The sequence below is a fragment of the Parasteatoda tepidariorum genome, chromosome 2 (assembly GCF_043381705.1).
Source record: "Parasteatoda tepidariorum isolate YZ-2023 chromosome 2, CAS_Ptep_4.0, whole genome shotgun sequence".
Lineage (NCBI taxonomy): Eukaryota > Metazoa > Arthropoda > Arachnida > Araneae > Theridiidae > Parasteatoda > Parasteatoda tepidariorum.
The window spans coordinates 93,666,210-93,683,757 of NC_092205.1; the positions used below are offsets into that span (position 1 = coordinate 93,666,210).

Sequence of the window (17,548 nt, forward strand, 5' to 3'; positions counted from 1 at the left end):
CTGCGGCAATCTCATACTATTAAGCTAGGCAGAAGTGAGTAGTCTTTGTCGATAGATCTCTATTTTAGTATTTTGTCGAAAGCGCTTTTTCCTCGAATTTATATATTACGAATTTATTTGAGGATTTTTGATTTATATTACGAATTATACTATAGCACATTTCTAATAGGTTTAACGAATTACATGTCATTTATTTGAATTCAAATTTATTTTAATGACTTAGTATTTACAAAAATGATGTAATTTTTTTTTAAAAAGTTTTTATATGGATTTGAATGATTCTTTTGAATTCTTAGAATTTTGTGCATTTGCAATGTACCTAAGTATAGCAGCGAGCGAAGCGAGCTTGGTTTGCGAAGCAATTTTCGGGGGTTGGCGAGCGTTAGCGAGTACTAGTTTAAATTAATTAGTTGAAACACAAGAGGAAAACATGGCTAGTGAAACCTATAGGACTTGCTAAACTCTACAAACGAATAAAGTACAAATAATATTGCAAAAATAAGCATATTATAGTTTTAGTTCTATCAGGGTGCGTAGCTAAATTATTCAACAAAAAATAAACAATTTTCAAGTGCTCAAAAACTATTTTTAAGCACTTTAAAAAAATATAATTAGGCAGGGTTGGAAAGTTTTTGACAATTGACGGTTTCATCTTGTTTTAACCGTCATGTCAAAAAAAAAAAAAACTTTTCGCATTGTTTTTGACAACTGTCAAAAATCATGAAATTTTGAATGATGTAAAAAGAACGGCGTTTTCATACGCTACGGACTGACAATACGCCGAAATAGATTGGTGTTGAATTAATTGTGAAAACGTTGAGTAGAACAATGTGAAATGTGTCTTTTTGCATAATACGTAGCGAAAATCAACATGGTAAAGGAAAAATCTCATTTTAAAAAAGGGAAAATGAAGCACTTTTTAAAAGCACCCAATGATAAAAGCACCTTTAAGGGCTTTTAAAAAACGAAAATGGAAAAGTCAGAGTTATTAATGTCGTCAGAGTTATTAATGTCGTCAGAGTTATTAATGTCGAAGCACAGAAAGGAATTTTGAGCCTTACGAAGAAGGTTTTTGTTCATAGAACCGAAACTATAGTCTGCCTGTTTCTGTGCTTTATAGCTTCATTCTTAAATTATGAAGATGAAAGACAACCCTTACGAAAAAATCGAGGTATAAATGAGGTATATTTTTAATGTATAAAGGAAGTTGTTATTTATATGCGTTGTTAGGTTGAAAAAGGTGCAAATGAATACCTCAAAATCAACCTCAAATATACCTTAAATATACCTCCAGAGGTATATATGTATCAACCTGAGGTGATTAATTTTACATCTGTGGAGAGGTAGATATTTACTACTTTAAGGTCATGTGACATGTCATCATATTGCACTATTCTTTCAATTGAAGGGCTAAAGTGAAACAAATTTATAGACATTAAAAGCTGTGTGCTTACACTTAGGGCGCTTTTTCATTACACGACACGATACCGACAAAATCGGACGACAAATATGTGAACGACAATGTCGTTGCCGGATCGCTCAAGCAATTGTTTCTTCACTTGTCCGATATCGTTCGTCCGAGAAGTAGAAATTCTTGTTCATTCAATGTTTTGAGCTTAAGTGAGCAGTTGCTTGTGTTCTGTTGTGATTTTTTTCTGCAAACTTTAAATATGCCGGGTGATAATCGTCGTCTCAAACTTCTCACTTTATTTTAGAAGAAAAAAACTAGCAGTGCAGAAACGTTTTTGGGTGCACGAAATGGTACTTACGTTTTAACGCCACCGCAGCTACAGATTTGGCGGTTTTTAAGTGCCGTCAATCTGTACCTAAAATTTTTGCGACAAATCATGAAANTGTCAAAAATCATGAAATTTTGAATGATGTAAAACGAACGGCGTTTTCATACGCTACGGACTGACAATACGCCGAAATAGATTGGTGTTGAATTAATTGCGAAAACGTTGAGTAGAATAATGTGAAATGTGTCTTTTTGCATAATTCGTAGCGAAAATCAACATGGTAAAGGAAAAATCTCATTTTAAAAAAGGGAAAATGAAGCACTTTTTAAAAGCACCCAATGAAAAAAGCACCTTTAAGGGCTTTTAAAATACGAAAATGGAAAATAAGCCCCTTTAAGCACTTTTTAAAAACGCTACGCACCCTGTCTATAAATAAGAATCTTTGTCAGTGTTGACGTCAAAACACAAATGGAATTCTGAGCTTCGTCAGTGTTTTTTTTTTNTTTTTTTTTTTTTTTTTTTTTTTTCATTTCGAAGCAATAAAAGAGTTCTGAGTTTCGACTGTGTGAGGTACCATAAATAAAAACCTTCGTCAGTGCTACTCATGTCGAAGCGCAGAAGAAATCCTGTGCTTCAACTGTAAGGTTCAATAAGTAAGAATTTTTGTTTTGTTTTTATGTTGAAGTACAGATTTGATTCGGAGCTTCGACTGTGAGGTTCCATTAACACAAACAAGAACCTTCGCCAGCTTTGTTGAATTGAATTCCGTGCTTCGACTAAGATGTTATTGAGATTCGGAGCTATAAAAAGGGAAAAATAAAACCTGTGACAGGGAGAACAATTAGACTTTTCTCCCCGAGAGGGAAAACACGATCAAGAACTTTTTTTCTTTTTTAGATTTTTAGTTCGAGTGTGCTCGTATTGAAATCGTGATTTTTACTTTATTTATTTTTATAAAGTATCTAAAAAGGTATCTTCAATGATCTGATGGTGCTGTCGTCGGCCATTAACAAAGCAGAGGAGGTACGATTGTTAATGTTTTTCAATGGCGTCATTTATGGTCAAGAATTCGATTTGAGCCACATCCATACGTCACACCCTCAATGTTCCGTTTTAACTATATAAACACATCAAAATCTTTGCTGGGTTCAATAAATAAGAATTTTTGTTTTGTTTCTTATGTCGAAGCACAGAAAGGAACTTTGAGCTTCGACTGTGAGGTTCCATAAACAAGAACCTTCGTCACAGTTGTTAATGTCGAAGCACAGAAAGGAATTTTGAGCTTCAACTGTGAGGTTCCATAAACAAGAACCTTCGTCAGAGTTGTTAATGTCGAAGCACAGAAAGGAACTTTGAGCTTCGACTGTGAGGTTCCATAAACAAGAACCTTCGTCACAGTTGTTAATGTCGAAGCACAGAAAGGAATTCAGCGCTTCGACTATGAAGAAGGTTTTTGTTCATAGAACCGAAGCTATAGTCTGCCTGTTTCTGTGCTTTATAGCTTTATTCTTAAATTATGAAGATGAAAAACAACCCTAACGAAAAAATTGAGGTATAAATCAGGTATATTTTTAATGTATAAAGGAAGTTGTTATTTATATACGTTGTTAGGTTGAAAAAGGTGCAAATGAATACCTCAAAATCAACCTCAAATATACCTTAAATATACCTCCAGAGGTATATATGTATCAACCTGAGGTGTTTAATTTTACATCTGTGGAGAGGTAGATATTTACTACTTTAAGGTCATGTGACATGTCATCATATTGCACTATTCTTTCAATTGAAGGGCTAAAGTGAAACAAATTTATAGACATTAAAAGCTGTGTGCTTACACATAGTTGCCAACTTTTCCAATTTCTTCGGAAGATAATGTTTATCATTTACTTTTTCTTTTTTGTTTAAAGTAATACCAAAATTTATGCTTTATTACTATTGAACTTTTTACATAAATTTAATTTTAAAAAATTTAAGACTACCACAATATATTATATAAACATGTTAAGTGGAGTCATGTTTTTAAGTTGTGCTGAAACTTACGAGATTTCTGCTGGCGATAGTTCTGAGTAAAAATCACTTCAATTTTCAGATGAGTAATAAGATTTTTCTGAGTACTGTGCTGCCATCTAGTGGATATTCTGGAAATTTTTAAAGGACCAGTATCAAAATAATACTAAGGAACAGTTTGATGCAAAAATATCGCTATTAAAAAAAGCGACGATTATTACTAAAGTAACCCAAATCTTTAAATTGTTATTACATTACCGCTACAAAAATTTTTTTCCTTAAAAACGTTCATGGGGATACTGTTGTGATTAAAAACAACGCGGAGGTCACAATCGTTTTTTGGGTGACAATCGTGAATCACAATTGAAGAAGTAGCTCAAAGCGACATTGTCTACTACTGTAAAACATAATTCGTTAAATATTGCTTTCAAAATCTATTTTTAGAAAGAAAATATATAAGAATTTACAATTTCGGTTGACTGTTAAGAAAAATAAGAAAATCCGTCGAATTTTATTTAGATGTCCAGAGAAAATGTTGCAAGTGACAATTTGAGAATATATTTAAATTTATTCCCTTCCAAACTCTTCAGAAAATTGCCATTTTCCTTCTTTTGCACTTATCCCCCCCCCTCGCCTTTCAAAAAAACTCCGCACTTTCGATTAACTTGAAGAGCTTGTAGCATTTGTTTCTATTAGGTGTTAGAAGGATATTTATATAGAAAAGGTAAAAGACGGGAACGAAATTAAATTTAAGAGGAACTTCTTCAAACAAAGATTTATTTTTTTTAACACTTTCTTAAGTAATCGAGTTTAATCATCGCTAAGTTAGCCAGCGAGATTGCTAATTCTTCGAGATGTCTTTTTTAAAAATAGTAAAATAAAAAATAAAAAAAAGGAAAATTGAAACTTATTTCGGGATTTTAAGAGATTTAAAAGAAGTTAATAAAAAATATTTTCTTGCTGTACTAAAAATTAAATTTCGAATACTCGAATACGATTTCACCCACTGAATTACTCTTTAACAAACTTAATAATTTGCACATTCTTCGTAAGATGTGTGTGTGCTTGTGTTCTTTCTCCAATTCTTTTTTATCTTCGTAATTTATTATTTCATCAGTTTCCCTCAAAAAATAGTAGTTGTTAGCAAACTTTAAAAGCGTTCTTATTATTTATTCCTTTTCTTTTTCCAATTGCTCTACTTCTTTTTTTTTATTCTTTACCTTACTTTCTAGATTGTTTAGAAATTTAATGAAATCGTCTGAAGTTTGTTGAATGTACGTAATTGAATAGAATTTCGGAGCAGAAAAAACCTTTATCTGCAGTTCTTTCATTAATATATAACTAGGAAGAATTCTCTGAGAAGGTAAATATTTCTTCGAGAAGATATATTTTCTTTTAAAAAAAAATGTATTCCTTTTCTTCTTTTTTTTTGTTGTGTTTTAAAAATAAGCTAAAAAAAATCCAGTTTTATTATGAACGGTACTGAAACTTATTAATGTAGATACATTGTTTAACAGACTATTGTAAAGTAACGCTATCAAAATGTAAACTGAAAGCTAAAACGAGGAGTTTTCTAGTAATACTTTTCACAATTTGTGCACAGCTTATCCTAAGTACAAAACTTTTCAAAAACAATCTATTTTAGTCATATGGCATACTTCAATGTATGATAACCTAGTAACTCAAAATTAAAATGTAGTAGAAAATTTACTTTTACTCGTAATTTTCATGAATTTNTGAAAGCTAAAACGAGGAGTTTTCTAGCAATACTTTTCACAATTTGTGCACAGCTTATCCTAAGTACAAAACTTTTCAAAAACAATCTGTTTTAGTCATATTGCATACTTCAATGTATGATAACCCAGTAACGTTACTCAAAATTAAAATGTAGTAGAAAATTTACTTTTACTCGTAATTTTCATGATTTTTTTTTTTTGTCTGAAACTTTTAATTTTTAAATTACACTGAAAATGATCCTAAGCTAAACTATAGCTCAATTTTTGGGATAACGATTTATTTACCACTTTTTCAGAAAGTTAAATTATTTTCATACTTTAATATTTAAATTTTTCCTTTTCTTTCAGGGATGAAATTGGGGAAAAACGAATGAGTCTGGCTCATCCATTTCCGAACTTTTATCGCTTCGTCGTAAAATTTTGTTTGGAAATTTTACATTAACTTTATTTCTCTCCAATGTTTTTTTCTTTCTTTTGCATGATGAACTAGCTACTAACTAGTGAGTAAAAATATTAAACATGCCGTTTTCAAGAGTTCAACTTATGATAATCAAGTTTATCTACATTCAGTATCAGTCGGCCCTAAAACGCGTCTCTGGCGAACTCAAGAGTCGGGGGTGAAGGGGGCATGGGGACAAATGGGCTGAATTTTGAAATTACGACTTTTTTTTTAAAATACGTTCTCTGAGAAACTTTTGGACCGCATTCGCTCACATTTTTTACCTTGCTATGTGAAATTGCATTCTTTGAAATGATTTTTTTTTAAAATTATGCCTTCCAATTCAAAGTTTTTTGGACTGTTTACTAAATAAAGTAATAAATATTTATTAAAAGTTGTATTTTGAGGGGATTAATCTTTGCTAAAATGAATTTTATAAGTGTGGGCAAAAATTTTTCAGTTCATTTTAAAAGTTCTCGAGATAACGCGAAATACGCAAAAAATAAAATTAGCATCAAAGGGTCCAAACCTCGCACCGCTCTCTTGATAAAATCATTGGGTTCAAATTTCCCAAATTGCGACTACCCGCTATATTTGGGGGGGGGGGTCAGAAATCTGAAACCGTCGGGGGGAAAAAAAAGAGAGTAATCTGAGAGAGTACGTTTTTCCGCCTGATTTCGTAACATACAATATCGTTTGCGCTAATTATTTAGCTTTTTCGATTTCACCCCCTTGAACCATTGAGTCCTAGAAAATGAAGATCTGATCTTTAGATCAAAAGTTATTAGATTCAAGTTATTTAAAATGGTCTTCTTTTTCCTTTTTTGCACGGGAGGGCGCAATATACATCATTCTCAATTTCGCCATGGTATTTTTAATTCTTAGAAAGTAAAACATCAAAATTTAGACTTGCTATAATTACTAATGCCCTGAATACTTTACAGGATCTCCCCACGAAAGTTTTTTTTATTATTATTGCCAATTTACAACTTATCAACTCCTCTGTGAGCTTGTTAACTGAGGAGTTAAAATATTAAAAATGCCGTTCTCTAAAGTTCAACTTATGAAACTCAAGTTTATCTACATTCAGTATTAATCGGTCTGAAAATGCTACCATTAGTCTTGGCGAACTAAAGAAGTAAAAATTTACTACAACCAAAAAATTTTCTTTACTTATTTTGCTNGGGGGGGAGGGTCAGAAATCTGAAACCGTCGGGGGAAAAAAGAGAGTAATCTGAGAGAGTACGTTTATCCGCCTGATTTCATAACTTACAATATCGTTTGCGCTAATTATTTAGCTTTTTCGATTTCACCCCCTTGAGCCATTGAGTCCTAGAAAGTGAAGATCTGATCATTAGATCAAAAGTTATTAGATTCAAGTTATTTAAAATGGTCTTTTTTTCCTTTTTTGCACGGGAGGGCGCAATATACATCATTCTGAATTTTTTACAGATTTCGCCATGGTATTTTTAATTCTAAGAAAGTAAAACATCAAAATTTAGACTTGCTATAGTTACTAATGCCCTGAATACATTACAGGATCTCCCCACGAAAGTTTTTTTTATTTTTATTATTGCTAATTTACAGCTTATTAGCTCCTCTGTGAGTTTGTTAGTAACTGAGGAGTTAAAATATTAAAAATGCCGTTCTCAAAAGTTCAACTTATGAAACTCAAGTTTATCTACATTCAGTATCAATCGGTCTGAAAATGCTGCCATTAGTCTTGGCGAACTAAAGAAGTAAAAATTTACTACAACCAAAAAATTTTCTTCATTTATTTTGCTTTTTAGAATCAAGTCCGAACTTGATTGTAACTCATTACCTAAGTTTTGAGCTTTGTTTTATAAATTTTAGTTGATAATCAAAGTTTTTAGGAAGTGCTTATTTCAGAGTATTACTGATCAGGACCGAGTTTGCACTGAAGGATATGGATACCAAATACGAAAGTATCACATTGGGACCACTTCCATGTGGCCGTTGGCCACTCAAGTAATTCTTAGTAATAGGTAATAGTAATAGGTTCTTAGTAATAGTAATAGGTAGTAATAGTTTAAGTAGTAATAGGTTGGTTACGTAAATGAAGCCGACGGCCGTGATGAGAGAATCGCACGAAAACGTATATGTGATTACAGTACTGAAAGCAGGGTGCGTAGCCAAAATTTTCAACAAAAAATAAGCACTTTTCAAGCACTCAAAAAATATTTTCAAGCACTTTAAAAAATNGTAGTCGTAAACCCATGAAATTGGGTCGGCTGTTCAACGACGGTTATAAAATAAAATAGGTAATAGTAATAGGTTCTTAGTAATAGTAATAGGTAGTAATAGTTTAAGTAGTAATAGGTTGGTTACGTAAATGAAGCCGACGGCTGTGATGTGAGAAACGCACGAAAACGTATATGTGATTACAGTACTGAAGGCAGGGTGCGTAGCCAAAATTTTCAACAAAAAATAAGCACCTTTTAAGCACTTTTCAAACACTCAAAAAATATTGTCAAGCACTTTGAAAAATATCATAATTAGACAGGGTTGGCAATTGATGGTTTTATCCGGTTTTATTTACAGTGACGAAAACGATGGCGCTTCACAAACGATGCAATTAACAAGAGAAATGAAATTTTCTATCACTAATAGAGAAAAAAAAATGACAATGTTTAGTTGGTCCCAGTAATCAGCAAATATTCGAGAGATTTTTCGATTCTGTTACAGAGGGCTGAAATTGAGAATCTCTTGCAAAATGCAGCAGGGTAGCACATGAGAGTCAAAAATCATTACCACTGAATCCAGCTCAGTTCATTTACGTCGCACTAGAGCTGCACAATGGGCTATTGGCAATGAGCTCAGTATACGCAAGTGCGGACCCACAAGTATTTCATCAAACATGTAAAACAAATGGTGATTTCATACACTACAGACCGGCGGTATGCCGAAATAGATTGGGATTGAATTAATTGTGAAAACGTTGTGTAGGACAATGTCCTTTTGCATAATTTATGGCAAAAATCAACATGGTAAAGAAAAATATCACATTTCGGGAAAGGGAAAATTAAGCACTTTTTAAAAACATCCGTGGAAAAAAGCACTTTTAAGGGCTTTTAAAAAACGAAAATAAGCACCTTTAACAGGGTTCCGAAAAACCCACCTACCTAGTAAAACCCGGGCAGATTCTACTGGGTAAAACCCACCCTGAAAAACCCAGTAAAACCTACCCTAAAATGGGTTTTACTGGGTTTTTCTAAGATTGATTTCTTCTTTATCCTCTGTTATAAAAGAGCTATTCTATTGAAATATATATGTAGTCTAGCCTAAAAAAATTAACTTATGGTGAAAAAACTAACTATGTTGGAGACTGGAGAATCACCTTGATGGCTAGATTTGACTGTATGGCTATTGATTAGTCAAAGCCTTTGATTCGGTTTCTATGAAAATAAAAGATTTTCCTCAAGTATTTTTTACGACTAAAATACAAATAAAAAGTAATCCTGCGTTAAAATAAGTTTCATAAAATACAAATAAAAAGTGATCCTGTGTTAAAATAAGTTTCCTAAAATACAAATAAAAAGTAATCCTGTGTTAAAATAAGTTTCCTAAAATACAAATAAAAAGTAATCCTGTGTTAAAATAAGTTTCCTAAAATACAAATAAAAAGTAATCCTGTATTAAAATAAGTTTCCTAAAATACAAATAAAAAGTAATCCTGTGTTAAAATATGTTTCAAATGTGTGATGTGAGTACATATAACATTTTGTATCGTGATGTCAGCAGAAACTTTTTTCAGACTTTTGCAACAATTTATTTGTATTAATTACCTATAGATTAAGTAATTTTATAAAATTAAACTTAATTATTAATATTAAAATAGGCTTTTTTAAAATAAAGTACTTATCCCTGCCCTCTCTTTTGAAAAAAATCTCCAGTAAAACATGAAAAACCCAGAAAAACCAAAAAGAACCCAGAAAGCTCAATAAAGCCCAGAAAAACCCACCAGGGTTGGGGTTTTCTAGAAAAACCCAGGTTTTTTGCAACTCTGACCTTTAAGCACTTTTTAAAAACCCTACGCACCCTGGAAGGGGTTATACATTTACAATCCCGGCTGTGCATGTGAGGTTAAAAAGTACATGCCTAATCGGAATTTTGACATGTCCTGGATTGTTCTGCAGTATCATTTTCGACCCCTGGTTTAATCATCCAAAAGTGTCCCGTGTTTAAAACGGTTGAGAAGCTTTAACTTCAGTAATTGTTACTGAAAATGTAAAACTGACAAAAGAGGAGCCAGTGGCCTGTAAAGAAAACACAAATGACCTCAAAATAGTCTTTACTTTGGGGCTCTATCAAGTCACTCTCCCACCCAAAGAAGAAAAAAAAGGTTCCACAATTTATTGATTTTTAAACCTCCCTTTTGTGTGTACAGCTGGTCTTCTGGGGCCTACAATTTCTTTTGTTTCAACATTATCTTAACTGTTAAAAGCTTAGTTACTTTTGTTCGTTTTCTTCGTGCAGACGATTATTTTTTTCTCTCTTTTAAATGAAGGGAAGAAGTAAAAAAAACTTTTTTCTGAATCTGTAGGAGGTATTTGTTTTCTCTGCCGAGTGTCGAGAGATTTACATGGCCGGTGATTTTTTGAAAGAAGAATTTAGTTCAACTTTGAGTAAACAATAAAGTAAAAGATGCTGGTGTAATTGATGGATTTGCGTTGCCATTTTAGATGGGGGGAAAAATAAATGACGGCTACAGTTATAAGGATGGAAAATAAACCGAACGACTGGGTATTTGTTTTTTAATGTCATTTTACGAGTGCTAAAAAAATGCTACTCATTATAAAAGAAGACATGATATAACTTTTTCGTGCTTCATTTTCAAAACTGATAAAAGAGTTTTTATAAAAAATAAAAAAAATATTCTGTGAAGAAAGTGGACGGTTAAATCAACAAAATTCAAAACAGTTGTATATGTTCAGCAAATTTTATTAATGAAAATCGTTTTCTGAACTGTATCTATAACAATAATAATAAAATGAAGAGTTTTTCTGTGTGTGTGTGTCTCTCTCTCTTATAACTCCAAAACCCGTTCTTCCTCCATCCTGAAATTTGCAACAGTGTGTGCAAAGAGACAATTTAGCCTCCGATCCAAACATTTGTTCCAAATTTTCAATTTGTTCGTTAGGTAGAGCCATATGAAAAATTTAGTTTATTCATTGATTTAGAACTTTTGCTATTGATAAAAATGACACTTGCAGACGATTTTCTTTCCTTCAAATACTTTAAAGATTATATCAGTGATGTTTGCTAGCTTATAGCTCTCATTGAAATACGGAGTTGCTTTTTTTTTTGCACGTTCTTTAATATTTAATTATTATTTATTCGCTATGTCGGATAAACTCAATAATTAGCATTGGCAGATTACGTCACCAAATAAGCATTTCTATAGATATTTGTGTGTTTTTGTGTAAAAAGTGTTTGTTTTTTTAATAGTTATGCTTTTAAAGAGTGAATCTATAAATTATGAATTTATGGCAGTAAATGGGAATTAGCAACTTGAGAAGAAGTGAATTATGCCTAACCACGTAATTTAAAATCACATATAATAGGATACCTGCAAGTGATGTAGTGTGGGTATCTCACTCCTGATTGGTTGTTGAAACATTGCATTTGTTTTCGTTTGTTACATTCTATTTCGAGTAAGCCAAGCCGCAGCATCAATTCTCTTAAGTGACACATACTATATTCTTTCACGAAGATTCCTTTACAAAGATTTCAATTCTTTCACTTTATATTTCTAATTTAACACAAAGACCGGAAGAAGCCCTGTAGGACATAAACAAACTAATTATGCATGGAAGTTGCCAGGTACACAAAACAAAAACATAACACGGTTACAATAAAATACATAAACAAATATTAAATCTAAGTTAAGTAAAAGATGTAAACTAGAAAGAATTATATTTCAACATATTCAATGTGCGATACGGCACAGTATTTAATTAACTTCACTTTAATTAACATTCTAACTTATCTGGAGAAGTTTAGCTCAACTTTAACACGCCATTTTCCTTACAAAATGCGCGTAAGTTCCATCAAAAAAATCCTCCACCAAGGCAAATTTTTCCCAATACTTGATCCAGGAGTTTTCTTGTCTTCTGGATTGGGTTCAAAATTCAACAAAGGAGTTGAACATTAGTAATCGTAAACTCAAAGTTGGGACGGCTGTTCAACTTCGGTTAGAAAATAAAATGATCAGGTGGCACTGGCGTCGTAGGTGTGGGTATATGTGATCCTCTTCTTTAAGTGCAAGCACCCATTTGAATACCAGTTAGCCGAATGGCTTCTGATTCAACAAATGCCACGATTTACCTACTATGACGTCAATTGCATGTATCCAATTGAAATAAAAAGTTATAAGTTGTGTACTAAAAAGCAAAATTATCAGTGAAGCGTAAAAAACCACTCTTATGGACGAAACTGATGCTTGCTTTGTAATTAGCTACTATTTTAATTTTTTTAAAAAATAGCCATGTTCTAGATCAGGGGTTTCCAACTTACATGAAGCGGGGGCCACAATTAAAAACACAAATCAAATGGCGGGCCGCAACTTTATCAAAATTTTATATAGGACTCTTTTATGTTCGAAGGAACATTAAATATAACTGTCAGACTTTTACCAAGTTGTACAAATTAAAATAAGAAGTAGATTTTTAAAAATATTTAATTGTTATTAATAATATTTTTATAAATATCAAATACATATTAAAAATTCAGCCTTTAATAACTTTAATGTGCACTTATGTATTAAACAATAAATGTGCAACAGATATCTAATTGTTAAGATATAAAACTTTAAATAAGGTTGATATTAAAACTTACATAGTAGCACACAAAATGTTCAGTGACAAAATTGAGGTTTGTCTGCTGCAACCACCACAGAATAGATATTTACATATTAAATTTAAAATTTACAAATGTGTGTGTAAATATTTTCATCCAAAATGAGTGGTTTCAAAAAGTTAAATCGGAGAATTTCTTAGAGAAAAATTTTGATACACACTTGCTAAATTATATTCACAAAATACAAAAAAAAGAAATAAAAAAGAGCAACATACACGATTATTTTTGTATTTGAATAAATATTTTCTTGGATGCAAAACCTGAGAAATAATTTTTTTTCACCGCTGATAAATTAAATTTCACAGAAACGAAGAAATTAGGTTTTAATTAACGAGAAAAGTATTTTAAACCCATATAGATTTTTTACGAAAATTGTCCGCACAAAAATGACAACTAAAATATTTTAGTTCGCGGGCCACAAAAAAAGGCTTCGCGGGTCGGATGCGACCCCCGGGCCGCCAGTTGGAAACCCCTGTTCTAGATAGCAAAAATAATGCAGAAAAGGTTCTTACTCTCTTAGGGGAACTATGAAAAACTGTCATTTTATCATTGACTCCAATGAGGCTTAATTAATTTTGTTAAAAATTGAAATAAAAAATAAGCTGTGTGCTAAGAAGAAAACTTAATGGAGAAATAGTACCTATTCCTTTAAGAGTAGCGTATAAACCAAACTATTATAGATGCCAATGAAACTTAATTTTGATAATAAGAACTAATTTTATTATTTTATTATATTTTATTACCGTCGTCGAACAGTAGGCAAAATTTTCAGTTTACGACTGAATTTTTTTCTGTTTTCTGAACCGAGTCCAGAAGACAAGGAAACTCCTGGATCAAGTATTGGAAGAAATTTGCCTTTGATGGGGGACGTTTTGATGGAACTAACCCGCATTTTCGTTAAATGGAGAGGAAAACTACGAAAACCTCCCACGGTTAGACTGACGTCAAGGGGACTCTAAACCCATGATCCGTCAACCACTGAGGATATTTCACGTCAACACTGTGGTCGGTGCAAGCTGGAGGAGGAATTCGTATCGACCAGCCATCGCCGGGATCGAACCCCGGTTCACCTCATTAGAAGGCGAACGCTCTATCCCCTGAGCCATCGCCGCTCTCTGAAATTTTCTGGGGATATTCGAGATTATGTCAGTTGTATACTGAGTTAATGTTTTAGCGTTAACGGGAATACTTTTCAAGTTATGAAAGATCTTCGCTCTAAAATGCTGAAACTTTTTTTAAAAAATTAAAAGTTCTAAGTTCATAATTTTTTAAGACAATTCTGCCGAAGATTCTGCATTAACAGTTATCACAGTGTAAACATGTAAATATACTGTGAAAAAATAACTGAAGCAATATCTTGTGTAGATGACGAGAAAAGGTTAATCGGAAAAGGTCAGTTTTCGCATTATTGGTATAAGCCCTACCGATTCCCCTTAAGATCGGAAGAAGAAAATAAGGTGAAATGATGCCTCTTTCACTTTTCTCTATGTATACGAAGCATAAATAAAACCGCCTTCCATTTTGCTTTTCTTGTATAATTTCACTCATTTAAGCAGTAAGGAAAAAAAAAAAATTCCCTCAAAATATAATTTTTTTTTCGCTATAGAGCAGGGGTTTCCAACTGGCGGCCCGGGGGCCGCATCCGGCCCGCGAAGCCTTTTTTCGTGGCCCGCGAACTTAAATATATTAGTTGTCATTTTTTTACGGACAATTTTTGTAAAAAATCTATATGGGTTTAAAATACTTTTCTTTCGTTCATAAAAACCTAATTTCTTCGTTTCTGTGAAATTTAACATACCAACGGTGCAAAGAATTTTATTTTTCAGGTTTTGCATCCAAGAAAATATTTATTTAAATACAAAAATAATCGTGTATGTTGCTCTTTCTTATTTCTTTTTTTTTTTTTGTTAATATAACTTAGCATGTGCGTATCAGAAATTTTCTCAAAGAAATTCTCATATTTAACTTTTTGAAACCACTCATTTTGGACTAAAATATTTTCACACACATTTGTAAATTTTAAATTTAAATATCTATTCTCCGGTGGTTGCAGCAGACAAACCTCAATTTTCTCATTAAATATTTTGTGTGCTACTATGTAAGTTTTAATACCTTAACAATTAGATATCTGTTGCACATTAATTGTTTAATACATGGTGCACATTAGGTTATTGTAGCCCGAATTTTTATTATTTATTTAATATTTTTTTAAAATATTATTAATAACAAATAAATATTTTTAAAAATCCACTTCTTATTTTAATTTGTAATTCAATACTTTTGTTTCGTACAACTTAAAAAAACTCTGACAGTAATATTTAATGTTCCTTCAAACATAAAAAGATTCCTACAAAAAATTTTGATAAAGTTGCGGCCCGCCACATGATTTGTGCTTTTAATTGTGGCCCCCGGCCTCATGCAAGTTGGAAACCCCTAATATAGAGGAAGGCAAATGATTAACTTATTTTAAACATACACTTCTCTACCATAGAACAGAAAGACGGTTCGAAACGAACTAAGTTTTCAAGTTCCCCTAAGTTTAAATTCCATATGTAGAAAATAAATATTTCTATATTTACAAACATCGTGTGCACTTTCTTATTGATGTTAAATGATAATTTTTTTTGTAATTAAATAATTGATCAATTTATATTTATTCATAAAATTAATTAATAGAATATTATGTAAATAAAAATTAATTTCTGGCAATTTTTTAAATTAAAATATAATAAACTTAAGAATTGTTTAAATTTACTTAATGCGCAACACATTAAAAGTGATACATAATTCAGTTGTGTTATTTAAAATGTGTCAATTGAAATTATTAAAAACATGAGTGATTTTGTTTCCATTATTCGCCCGAAATGAATATTCTGCGTTGAGCAGTATAGGCTAAATACCAAATATTTGTATGTTGCATCTCTAATTCAGTAGTAGCAATTGTTCAGCAGAAACTTGTATCTATTTACAATGTAAAAACTTCTTGAGAAGGTTTTTAGCAATTTTTGCAATAACAGGACCCTATATGCACAAATTCACAAAAGCAGGACCCTGATTGAAAGAATGTGATTTAACGCTTATTTCATATTCACAAATTATGAGTAGTTTTTTCACAATTTTACCAAAACAGGACCTTTCACAAAATGTCTGGACAGATCCCTGATAGTGAACATCTCGTTTTATCAAGCTTTTATTAAGATATTGTTATTATATGTTCATATGTAATTAATGTTAATAACATGCTTCGAAATTTCCTTCCGGAATGCAAAATGTTACTGTTTCAATCGAAAGTAATTCAGAGTAATTCAATTACATTACACATACATCAAAAATTTCAAAACCAGCTTAAAAATATTTGTTACTCCATTTGATGTTACTACAAACAAATAAACTATAAAAATAACAACATTCCAGGAAAACTTCCGTGTAATTTAAGTTAGTTGCGAATTGATTCAATAACTGTGACCTTGAACATTCCCTATTGCAAAACAATGATTGTGTGGAGCGTTATGTTAGTCAAAATTTGTCACTTAGGATTTAAATTATGTTGATTTAAGTAAATAGAAATCCAACGTGATTACAAACTTACGCTGAATTCGATTCCGGAATTTCTTTCAGTAATAGTTACTGCGTAGTCAAATAAATTTCATTTTAACTGGAACAAATTGTTTTCGAAGAGATTGCTTTAAATTCTTTGTTTGCAAAACACGATTTTCGTGCTAATTAAATTGAGCAATGTGGAATGACGCGCTGATGAAATTTGCGAATTAAAATATCTTACAACATCTGCAAACTAGCAATGCTGAGAAATGTTTTAATGAAGGCGTGCATTTGATTGATTTAATTAAGTGAATATTTTCTTTCTCTAAGCTACTGTATTAAATGTTAGAAATCACAGTTTTTTTTAACCGAAATAAAAAATTTATGTTACTTAATATACTAATTTTACAGACAAAATGATCCCGCAATGGACTGATCGTTATGACACGGTTCCCAGCAGATCACCGAAGTCAAGCATCACTGGCTGCGGTCAGTGTGCGGGTGGGTGACCACTTGGATCAGTCTGCGTAGGGACCGAGGGTGTGCGGTTTAGGTCCCCGTTAAACTGTTCTACCTCAAAGTGCTCGACTTCGCGTGCAGGTCATCGGGCTTCCGAAGCGGAGGTGCCACCCCCCTTGTAGAGGATCAAAACTGTGATGACATGCCTTCAGACCATCCTCAGGCATGTTTCCCAGGAAGTCACCAATAGCCCGTTGCGCGGCTCTAGTGTGACGTAAATGAATTACTACTGCTACTATTACTGCTACAGACAAAATGGCAGAAATGGTTCCAAACGCGAGCACGTGACTTGCACACGTGCATAAAAATCATTATAGGCTTAGAAAAGATCAAGCCGGACAGGTGGCCGAGCGGTTAGCGCGCTTGACTGCGAAGCCAATGGTTGCGGGTTCGTATCCCGCTCTAGGCATGGATGTTTCTCTCTATGTGTTGTCCTCTGTTGTGTGTGATGTGGCCCACCCTATAAACGGTTATCTGTGGCAATGTGGTGTGGGTAATGTTGCTCGCCTTCGTGACTTAGGTTCACAGTTGTTACACCGGGTAACGTAAAAGAAGCAACACTTCCGGCATCTTCCAGGTGAAGGAAGTGAACAGTTCAGTACCTGCCATTAGAAAAAAAGACCAACAGCAACACAGGGTGATGTGTTGCTGTTACTCTGTAACTCTGTAAGGTTTTCGAGGTTTACCTT

At 32.6% G+C, this 17,548-nt stretch overlaps 1 protein-coding gene across 4 annotated transcripts in view; it reads right to left on the bottom strand.

Moving 5' to 3' along the window:
- The window catches only part of LOC107445290 (Sno oncogene), a gene marked incomplete at its 3' end in the record, with an annotated part of 238,655 nt that overhangs the window by 173,275 nt on the left and 47,832 nt on the right, over window positions 1-17,548 (bottom strand). Inside the window, 1 exon segment of one of the 4 annotated variants that reach the window (XM_071177939.1) lies at window positions 11,512-11,723. 4 annotated transcript variants of the gene reach the window in all.